Genomic DNA, 11,869 nt, shown 5'->3' with positions numbered 1-11,869 from the left:
ATGGACCTAAGGCCCATCTTTCCTTTTTGGTCCATAACTAATTCCATCTAATTATCTTACTTATTCTTTCGTATATTAATATTATCGTTCCACTAACTTGTTTATTTCACCCGACGCAATAATATATTAAATATTATTTTAGAAATTTTGGGATGTTACAACCATTTAGAGTCCATTTAGATATCTTGAAACAAAAACCTGCAGTGACGAAAATTTTAGGTTAAGAAATTTAAAGAAGATTTATTTTTCAGACAATTTTGGCCGAATATGTATGTTGAGTAATAACAGTTTAATGGACCACGAAATTACAAACAACTAACCTGTCTCAACGATCGAAAAGTCCATATCCCCGCATGTATTCATTTGGAGTCATGGCTATTTCATTACCTGAACCCATCACTTGATTGTTATCACCACCTATGCCACTTGGAGCTGAAATGGGGACAACCGCTAACAGGTTAGTCTCCATATACCTCTTCTTCTGTTCCTCGATGTTGATTTTCAGCCAACCCATAGCCACCATCAACTTCTCTAGTTCTTCTTGTCCTTGGCTCTCTATTGGAGCTTTCCATGAATTAATGCTTCTGTCTTCTGCCTGATTTTTTGAAAGCTCTTCACTTTTCTTCTTTTCAATCTCTAGCTGATTAATCGCGTAGGTGAGTTGCATGTTGAACTCATACACACGGGCATTACGATGTGCATTGATAAGTTGGGTGGTGCTGGAATTCGGTTCTGGGCTTTGTTCAAAGAAACGGCCCAAAACTATATGCATTCTTGCGTGGAGAGAAAGCTATGATAGACATTTCCACCCCGCACAAGATGCAAAGTTCACTTGCTTTCTTGAACAAGCCAGAGCGACGTTTGGAGAAGATAACCATCAAGTTGGTCTCCTTCTCCATTTTTTTCCATTCGGATCTTCTGGCGACCTTTTATCTTTTTAAACCTCATTGTGGTTGTTGTAATAAAAGTTATCAGGGGTTTTATTTGATTGATTTGAGGAAAAGTATACCAACTTCTAAGATACTTATATGCCTCACCTTGGCCTACAAATTATATCATGTGTTGTATACACTATTAATGACAATAAATTCTTTCCCATAATGATTTTTTTCCTTATTTCCATATGAATCATGATTAGATTAATGCTTTATAACTTTCATATGAATATTCATGTGTATAACTTATTGGTCAACATTAAATATTACTCCTAAAATTGTTTTCCGGGAAAAAAAATCCATGGAGTAAGCAAATATACTAATTAATTAAATATATGGTTCATGCATGTTTATATGTTATACACATTTCTATATATAACGCTAAGAAATAAATGAGTAAGTCATGATTACTTTAAATCAATACAATACATGTCAAATACATTAAATTTACAAATTGAGATTTGAACATGACAATTTTATGAAACAAAGCATGGTTAAAGTAGAGCATACAAATATTTGGCGAAGTTTTAGTAATATAAAACTTAACTGATTGCAATATATGTAAACATGGTTTAGGATAGTGTACAATGAAATATTAATCGATTGCATAAATGTAAACATACATATTTAATTATTAATTATGTTTAATGTTTTGTAGTAGGTAAGAGTTTAATTATTTTAGCAAATATTAAATATCAATAATTCGACTCACAGTTGCATCCAAACAATGATGGTGGAAGTTACTAATAACTAAAATTGACTAAATTTTCAATTGTGGTAAGAAATTTATATTAATCTGTGTAAAAACTCAATCTACGGTAGGAAGATAATGGAGGGTTATGCAATTCGATCATACTTATAAATGCATTAAAAAGTTAACAAAAGTTGTCAATTTTTGACATTCTTTACGAATCTCTAGTCCTAGTGACATACCCATGCATACCAAAACCTAAGAACCAATCTTCGATTCTCGACTATGATAAATCGTTCAACGTTTGCATGTTGCAGCGAGATTAAAAGCTGCAACACCTTCTATTCAAACACAAACCAAACTCTTTCGTAGATTGTTTCCATAAAATTGATTTTTAATATCGTATAAATGAAGTTTACTTTTTTAAGAATTCATATGAGTGAATAATGGTTTACGTGTTTAGTGATTAATTAGAATCCAAATATACAAGTCATTTGGTACTACTACTTCCATGCACTATTTATCTATTAGATTTCAAGTCGAAAAAGATATAGTGTGTTCAAGCTTTTCTCAATATAAAACATATCAACTATTGTTATCTTTGTAGTTTCTGAAATACTGTCATGTCGTACATTTTCGATTGTGCAACAACACAAAGGTTAAGCACATTGGTCTGATTAGTGTGAGACAAGTATGAAGTTTATTATAACTCTAAGGAACACCAAGAGTGATGCATGTATGCTAAAAAAATATTTTACTATCACATATTTTTGTAAAGTTCAAGACCATCGTGTTTTGCGTTAAAATATTTTATTCAATAAAGGAAATGGGAAATGAAATTAGAAATGTGAATATGAATTTTCTCATTTGTTGGCCCAGGGAAATCTTTTTTAGTTTATGAGAGACTAGATACCATATGCCAGTATTGGGTAGATAATATAGATTGTTCATACTAATCCCACAGTATATTTAGTTTGTCATTAGGTTTTTTTGTTATTATTCATTCCTAAATGTGGCCATGATTTTTTAAATTAGCATTATAATAATAGTCGAATGTGCCGGTATATCTTTATTGGATTTGCCAATGTCGATTTAAATCATGTTGGTGATCACATTTGACAGAAGATTTAAACAAATGGTTGTCTAGTCTATGGTTAAGGCTAAGGTAATGTCTATTATATTGAAACCGTTTTTAACGTTGGCTTCGATATTTTTGCCGTCTTTATTTGTCAACGATGATAATTGTTCATCATTATTGTTTTATTGTTATTGTAATTAATAGTTAGTGTGTAAGACGGTTTGTTAGATAGTTTGGTTGGTGATGTTCCATTAATGTAATGGGCTTAGGTGGTGGACTTATAGCCCACCACACTATATAAAGGGAATTCCATCATGAAATTCCATAACACTTGCATTTTTTGAAATTTTGGTTTTGCGGGTATGTTTAAGAAACCAACTCAAACCGAGAAGAAATTCAAAATTTTATTTTGGTGATTTGTTTGTGTTCTACATCATTTCTTCTACTCCTTTCTTGATGTGACACAATTTTGACTCGTTAAGCGTTTAAGATGATTTTCACTCACCCGAACGCGTTAGATCCAACACTGGTTAAATATGTACACCTCATGAGGACCACCAAGTGGTATCAGAGCCTTAGTGCTCGTTTTTGTTGTTTTCGGCCATTTTTGGAGATTAACTTTGGGTGTTCTTAGCGTTCTTTGTTTTTAGGGTTTTTGGCTCGTAAATGTGTTTGTGAAATTTCTGCTACTTTTACGTGTGTATTGGTATTCTCTACTCATATCTGCAAAATCATAACATTTGGAGATGATTCAGACATGTTTTTATTCCATTTTGAGGGATTTCGCTGCTTTATGGGTTAAGCAAATTCGCAATTAGCAACTAGGAAAATTGCAATTCGCAACTTTGTCAAAATCGCAATTCGCAACTAGGCAATTCACAATTCGCAACTTTGAGAAAATTCGCAACGCACAACTTAGTAAAATTCGCAATTCGCAAACTTTGTCAAACTCATAATTCGCAACTCAGTTGATTAAATAGATAAATTTTCAAAATTTGCATTTCTCATTAAATATTTTTTTTCTTTTGAGACTTTTTGAGATAATTTTTGAAGCGTTTGCGACGAGAAATCAAATTTGTTAAGCTACGAATCAACTTTTGAGACAAGAATTGAAGTTGATCATCATGTCTTTATCAGATGTTAATCTCATTGACCAACATATCGGAACCCTTAGCAAGCCACCGTGACTTACCAAGATGGAGTATTATTCGAAGTGAAAACCTCGTATTAAGGAGTTTCTTGTGTCACTTGATTCTAAGTGTTGGTTATGTGTTGAAAAAGGCTATTCAGTACCTCACAATCCTAGTACTGCTGATCGACCTTGTGCGATTAATGCATTGAATGATTAAACTGAAGCTGAAAATGAGGAATATTTGTGTGAACATAAAACTTATTCTATGCTTACCATGGGACTAGTCGATGCAATCTTTCTTATCTTTTAATAGCAGAAAACTTCCAAGGACTTATAGGACGCCTTAGAACACCGGTTCGAAGGCAATGCTGAATTGAAGAAATGAAAGATGGCCTTGCTCAAGAAACAATTTAGTGTTCTCAAGTACATGAAAAATGAGTCACTTGAGGATATTATCACTCGTTTTTCACAATTACTCATAAAGTGCAACAACTTTGACATAATCTTCACTCACGAAGAGATTGATCTTAGATTGCTAAATACCCTACCACTGGAAGATGCATACATTCTTCTTGAAGACTCAATATCTTTTTGATATGATCATAAGCGATCTCATTGGTAAACTTCAAACTTATGACATGGACATGAAAATTCAAAACACCAATGAAGATCAACAGCTTTAGGATCCTTCAATATATTACTCAAACGTTAGCAATACTTCCAAATCTGGAGTATCATTCTTTTCTGGTGTTGATGGTGATAAGGGTGTTGATAAGCTGGTTAATCCTGATGTTGGATATGGAAGCATGTAAAATTCAAGTAGCTCATCAAGCAGGCAACATGTATCTCAAGGAAACGTCCTTGTTCCCGATTGCCCATAACTCAATTCCTTGCCATCCTAAGTGCTCCAAATTAGTTCATTTAAGCTCCGAGCACCTGCAAACGTAAAACCACTCAAAGTAATTGTGTTTGATAAATATAAACAAGTAAAATACACGAGATTACACACTATAAACACATGCTTTCAACCACACATCATGTGAATTCGTCGTCAGCATAGTATTCTCCTTATTTTTCTTCCTTAAAGAAATGGATGAATAATGTTTGGTTGTTGTAATACTTTAACGTATTATAGTTCGGTTCTTCATGAATTTTTGGAATGTCTAATCTTCGGCTATTAACTGATAGCACAGTAAGAATACATTTAATAATTTTTATCTTCTAATATTATGCCTAAAAATAGAATTGGAGTATGTCAGATTAGGACCATTTGTTATAAAATAAAATTCCACATAATAATTATTTTTTTTCACACATCATTCATTAGGCTTTTGATTATGTTTTTTTTACTAAAAGGTTATATTAATCCATTTACACATGTGGTTCAAGTCAAAACATATAATCTACGCACCACAGGAGCGGCAAACACCACCATTCCACATAAAACGCCAACCTCAAAGCCAAAGACAACATAAATCTCAACATAACTAATCCTCAAAAACATGGGTTGACTTGGTCAACGATCTTCAAAAAGCCGGTTATCGACTCGGTTGGGTTACACAAGGTACATTTAGAAAATTTGTTGATGTTTTGACTTTTAGAAGTCAAACTTATGTTTAAATGCTTTTTCTTAGCCCATGGTTGGCAGTAAATTAAATGCCTTTGACCTTTTCTTTGGCATAATGCAAAGTTTAAGTGGGTTCGGGTTTGTTTCAGGACGAAAGAGCGGGTAGGTTTATTTTGAATGGGTTGGTTCGTTTTAACCCTACAGATTCACGGGTTGACCGATTTAACTAATTAAAATTCATTTTACAAATGTTAAATTGTTTTTCAGTTTTTAAAATATTCTTTTATTTAGTGGGCATAAACTATTTGCGTAGCTTCTATGTCAAACGTAAAAGTTTTAAAAATAAGTTGCTTGATTTTAAACATATGGTCAAAAGTGACTTTTTGAGGACACATTTTATGTTTTTTCTTTTAACTTAGCATAGTGACATAAATGATTGAACCGTGTGTACGCTGAAATGCACAATTTTCTAACTAAATTATTAGGCACCATGCGTTTTGGTAATTGATAAACACGAGCATACATTCATGCAGGTCGTATTTACTTTCGATTTGCTATATTAACGTGTTTGGTTCGTCCTGGTTGATACATTTGTTTTCTGTTTCAATTTGGAGTAGGGGTTGCTTATATTACTATGAGCTACCAAAATAATCTTCTGAGTTATAGGTCTCACCCGATGAATAATCTGACCTGTTTAATAGTTCATAACCATGAAAACTCCTTATGTTGATAAGGTAAAAGTAAAACTACAGGTCAAAGATTATTTTTCAGTTAAATGGGTCACAAATATTTTATGGATTAAACTTTTAAACGTGTCTGACAAACAGGTCAAATATTATTTTTTTAGCTAAAGGGTCATAACTGTAGTGGGCTAAAACTTTTACGCGACCATGACATGTTCTATAGGTAAATATTAAACGGGTCTCGCCTGATCTACGGGTTAAAATCTCGTGTATTAGCTTGAAAACCGAGGTTCTTTCAAGTTATGTTAAATACACGTACTATTGGGTTTGAGTGACTTTATCTATACGGAAATTACTCAAATGGGAAAATTTTTTGGACAAATAAGAATCCCTTGAAAACATGGCATAAGAATATATTAAAATCTCTAATTAAGTTATTTCCGATCAAATTTGTTACGAAATAAACAAAATAAATAATGCTTTTTGAACACTAATGTAACAACTTAGAAATAATTTATTTTGTTAACGATATATGATTTAAAAATTTTTGAAAGCAAACTTGTCTTCAAACAACATTTCTGCTACAACATACAAGAGGTGACCTTTAGATATACATTCCCAAGTACATACACCACCAATTATAAGTGATTATTAACTTGAATGTTCATCACATGTAAAAAATATGCAAAGAATAACTATAAGAACAAAGATGGCATTGAAGCTCAAAAATATATTTTTTTATTTGAGAATAACTTACAATAAATTGTTTACAAAAAAAAGTTAGGAGAGTGAGCAAGGTTTTTAAGTAGGGTATATATATAGAGAAATGTTTAAGAGAGAACTTCTTCTTAAAAGGAAAACTAATAAAGAAGTATTTTTAATTAAATTAAAAAAGTTATAATTTTTTTTTTCTTTCATCATTCTTATATGTTGTTATTCTATACCACAAAAAAATATAAAAATTAAAAAATTAAAAAAAACTCGTTGTAATGCATATATATATGCAATACATCGACTTTTTTATAATGCATATAAGCAATGGTGTGTATTTTGATATTTGAGATAATGTTGAATAGAATGTATGTAGTTGTTTGTATTGTATATTTGCAATAGTGTTATATTATATACAAAAATAAAAAAAATCGATATAGTGCATATGTGCATTAGTGTTGTATTATATACATGCGAAAGTGTGTATTGCATACAAATATTAGTGTTGTATTTGTATATATTCAATAGTATGTATTGTATAATGCAATTGTGTTGTATTATATGCAATAAAATAGTATTGTATATATGCAATACGCAGTAGTGCACACATGCACTACGTCAACAAGTTTTTTTTTAAGTAACAATATCATCTTACTAGAAGGAGGAAAGAAAAAAATCACAAAATATTTTTTTTAAATAGTTAAAAATAATTATTTACTAGTTCTCTAGATATCTCTTTAAGATGAGTTCTCTCTATATCACACCCCTATATATATATAATGTAAAAAACAATAGTTTTGTGAGAAGAATAAGAATTGATCTAGGCTCTTAGATCTAGGATCTAATGGTTAAGATTAGTAGTTTCTAAAAACCATATAGTTTTCTATTTACATGGTATAGTGTCTTATTTAGGTGGTGTGGTTTATTTTAAAGTCTTCTCACACTTCTCACAAAACAATTGTTTTTTATTTGAACCATTATATATATATATATATATATATAATGGTTCAAATAAAAAACAATTGTTTTGTGAGAAGTGTGAGAAGGATTTAAAATAAAGTGCACCACCTAAATAGGACAATATAACATGTAAATAGAAAACTATACAACTTTTAGAAAATATCAATCACAGCCAATAGATCCTAGAACCAAGGGTGTACATCTATTCTTATGTTTCTCACAAAACTATTGTTTTTTTACATTAACCTTACCCTATATGTATGTGTGTGTGTGTGTTTTCATACTCTAGCTGTGTGGTTTAACTACGTGATTTCGATTTGTTTTCAGGTCTCGTAGGCGGATTCAATATGTGCATCTCTTTTAACATTAAGTACCTTAGCTTTACTCACGGTGTTCTGATATAAACATACCATTGATATCATAGATATCGAAGTCCAAAAAGAATCCCGAGCTATTAAAAAATAAATTTATGCTTTGAATCCATTAATATGAGGTTTAGAATAACCATGATACAGATTCTGAGAATCTTTTGAATAACAAAATAAAATAACTTTCAAAGAGTAACAAATTTAATCTCTTGAATTGTAAGGCCCCGTTACCGGTGCCCTACATTCGGTGTTGGATTTACTCATAAACACAGTTCTTACAAATCAGAGTTAATTAAAACTTTCGCGGAATATAAAACTGTAACTGTTTATTACAAAACATTTAATCTTTTCTTTAAAACCATAACATAAAATATCGTATTTAAAACATCGTTTCTTCCATCTTCAGATGCCAGCCATTCAATCCATGCCATTTGCCATCCTCATGCCGGCTCTTTAGTTTGTTCACTTGCGTGCATACTAAAAGTCAGCTACGCTGAGTGAGTTCTAGTTAATCAAGCAACTTACCATACAACCACTTCATACATTATATATGTATCCGAAGACACATAATCCACTGTCTAACCTGTTCACCTTACCACTTAACTGCCCCTAACAACTTAGCCACTTGTTTACGGAAGCACATGGAGGCTTGCCCTCCCACGCACTCTCGTTATGCCACTTAATAACGAAGGCACGTATAGGCTTTCCCTACCACGCACTCACGTTATGCCACTTTAATAACGAAGGCACGTATAGGCTTACCCTACCACGTACTCACGTTATGCCACATTAATAACGAGACACGTATAGGCTTACCCTACCACGCACTATCGTCATGCCACTAACACCCTTACTAGTCCCTTGCCACTTCTATCACACTCTACCTCTACTTGTCTACAACACACTTCCTATCAGTTCATCATTTACGTAATAAGCAAGTCACATCAACAATCATACACACTAATAACCACTTGACAGTCACTATCCTTGACGATACGTGCAATATCCGAAGATCGTTCACGCACCGGCAAGCATTATATATTAGCTACTTGTATAACATCGTATCTATCACATATATCGTATATGGCATACACTTAACACTTAAGGTAAGTGTATTCACACTTCACGTCGAGTATGCACACAGCCCCGAAAACATAACAAGGAAATGGGGCTAGAAACTCACCTGGATCCTGTCGCGTTCGCCGTTAATAGTAATCCCCTTCTTTAATTGAGCACGGCTAACTGTTAAGTATATATATTTTGTTAATTAACCTTCTACTTGATTAAGTTGGTATTTAAGTTAACCAATATGATTCTAAGTTGGGCTTGTTTATTTTAGTTCATGATGATGGCTGACTGGTTTTAACTTATGGGCTTTACATGATGTGGGCTTAGTTGTTTCAAGCCCAACTATTCATCTGGGCCCAACTGGATTCAGCCCAAAACTCAACAGAGGACTTGGTCAGCCGAGAACTCTTGGCAGAGAACTATGGTCTTGACCGAGAACTATGGTCTTGACCGAGAACACAGGTCTGACCGAGAACTCGGAGTGACCGAATTCCCATAATGGCCGAGAACGTGGGTTGACCAAAATCCAAACTTGGCCGAAAACACGGGTTGGCCGAGAACGTGGCCGAGAACACCCAGTCTTGGCCGAGATCCCTCAGATTTGGTGTGTTCAGCGCATCTTTCTAACTTAATCATTTTTACCCATCTCTGCGAACCGTTTTATGGTTTATAACCAGTATTTTAACTACCCTTTCTACTCCTACAAACCGTTATACACCCGTCACTATTCCATTATCTAGATCTAATTCGTTTTAGGCATAAAACTTGGACCTTTATCACTTTCAAACCCGTTTTAGGTATAAAGCTTAAAGCTTTATCGATTTTAAACTCATTTTAGCTAGATCCCTAGCTAATGAATAGATTAAGACCACCTTTATCCTCAAGTTTGCAACTTTATGATTTGTCTAGACCCGATCTACTCTATGCTTAAGTTTCAAGGCAAACCGTTCATAAAAACGTAACCTTTAAGGTTAAAGAATGTACCTTTAAGCGTTTTTAGGCTTTGGGTTAGCTTGGTTATGAACTATGATCTTGTATTTTTCTTGACTGATTAAGATTTATCAAGATCCTAGCTTGTTTTGGTCTCGGATCTTTCTCTTGCTTGCGGCCGTAATAGGGAGAGTGTATGTGTGTTTAAGGTGTAAAATGGATAAGATGAATGGAGATGGAAAGGATTAGGGTTTAAGGGGGTATTTATACTCCCTTAAGCCCATGGACCTAAGGCCCATCTTTCCTTTTTGGTCCATAACTAATTCCATCTAATTATCTTACTTATTCTTTCGTATATTAATATTATCGTTCCACTAACTTGTTTATTTCACCCGACGCAATAATATATTAAATATTATTTTAGAAATTTTGGGATGTTACAACCATTTAGAGTCCATTTAGATATCTTGAAACAAAAACCTGCAGTGACGAAAATTTTAGGTTAAGAAATTTAAAGAAGATTTATTTTTCAGACAATTTTGGCCGAATATGTATGTTGAGTAATAACAGTTTAATGGACCACGAAATTACAAACAACTAACCTGTCTCAACGATCGAAAAGTCCATATCCCCGCATGTATTCATTTGGAGTCATGGCTATTTCATTACCTGAACCCATCACTTGATTGTTATCACCACCTATGCCACTTGGAGCTGAAATGGGGACAACCGCTAACAGGTTAGTCTCCATATACCTCTTCTTCTGTTCCTCGATGTTGATTTTCAGCCAACCCATAGCCACCATCAACTTCTCTAGTTCTTCTTGTCCTTGGCTCTCTATTGGAGCTTTCCATGAATTAATGCTTCTGTCTTCTGCCTGATTTTTTGAAAGCTCTTCACTTTTCTTCTTTTCAATCTCTAGCTGATTAATCGCGTAGGTGAGTTGCATGTTGAACTCATACACACGGGCATTACGATGTGCATTGATAAGTTGGGTGGTGCTGGAATTCGGTTCTGGGCTTTGTTCAAAGAAACGGCCCAAAACTATATGCATTCTTGCGTGGAGAGAAAGCTATGATAGACATTTCCACCCCGCACAAGATGCAAAGTTCACTTGCTTTCTTGAACAAGCCAGAGCGACGTTTGGAGAAGATAACCATCAAGTTGGTCTCCTTCTCCATTTTTTTCCATTCGGATCTTCTGGCGACCTTTTATCTTTTTAAACCTCATTGTGGTTGTTGTAATAAAAGTTATCAGGGGTTTTATTTGATTGATTTGAGGAAAAGTATACCAACTTCTAAGATACTTATATGCCTCACCTTGGCCTACAAATTATATCATGTGTTGTATACACTATTAATGACAATAAATTCTTTCCCATAATGATTTTTTTCCTTATTTCCATATGAATCATGATTAGATTAATGCTTTATAACTTTCATATGAATATTCATGTGTATAACTTATTGGTCAACATTAAATATTACTCCTAAAATTGTTTTCCGGGAAAAAAAATCCATGGAGTAAGCAAATATACTAATTAATTAAATATATGGTTCATGCATGTTTATATGTTATACACATTTCTATATATAACGCTAAGAAATAAATGAGTAAGTCATGATTACTTTAAATCAATACAATACATGTCAAATACATTAAATTTACAAATTGAGATTTGAACATGACAATTTTATGAAACAAAGCATGGTTAAAGTAGAGCATACAAATATTTGGCGAAGTTTT

At 33.2% G+C, this 11,869-nt stretch overlaps 2 pseudogenes; both read right to left on the bottom strand.

The window, feature by feature from the left end:
- Nucleotides 1-201: 201 nt before the first annotated feature.
- LOC143557519 (agamous-like MADS-box protein AGL62) lies at nucleotides 202-1,223 on the bottom strand (annotated as a pseudogene).
- A 9,383-nt stretch (nucleotides 1,224-10,606) lies between these two features.
- Nucleotides 10,607-11,628, bottom strand: LOC143557518 (agamous-like MADS-box protein AGL62; annotated as a pseudogene).
- Nucleotides 11,629-11,869: the final 241 nt, after the last annotated feature.

This window comes from Bidens hawaiensis, unplaced genomic scaffold, assembly GCF_021521415.1.
Source record: "Bidens hawaiensis isolate Kalapana, Puna unplaced genomic scaffold, B.hawaiensis_p1.1 tig00018997_1, whole genome shotgun sequence".
Lineage (NCBI taxonomy): Eukaryota > Viridiplantae > Streptophyta > Magnoliopsida > Asterales > Asteraceae > Bidens > Bidens hawaiensis.
The sequence above is the reverse complement of the archived record's forward strand: the minus strand, read 5'-3'. Positions and strand labels throughout refer to the sequence as shown.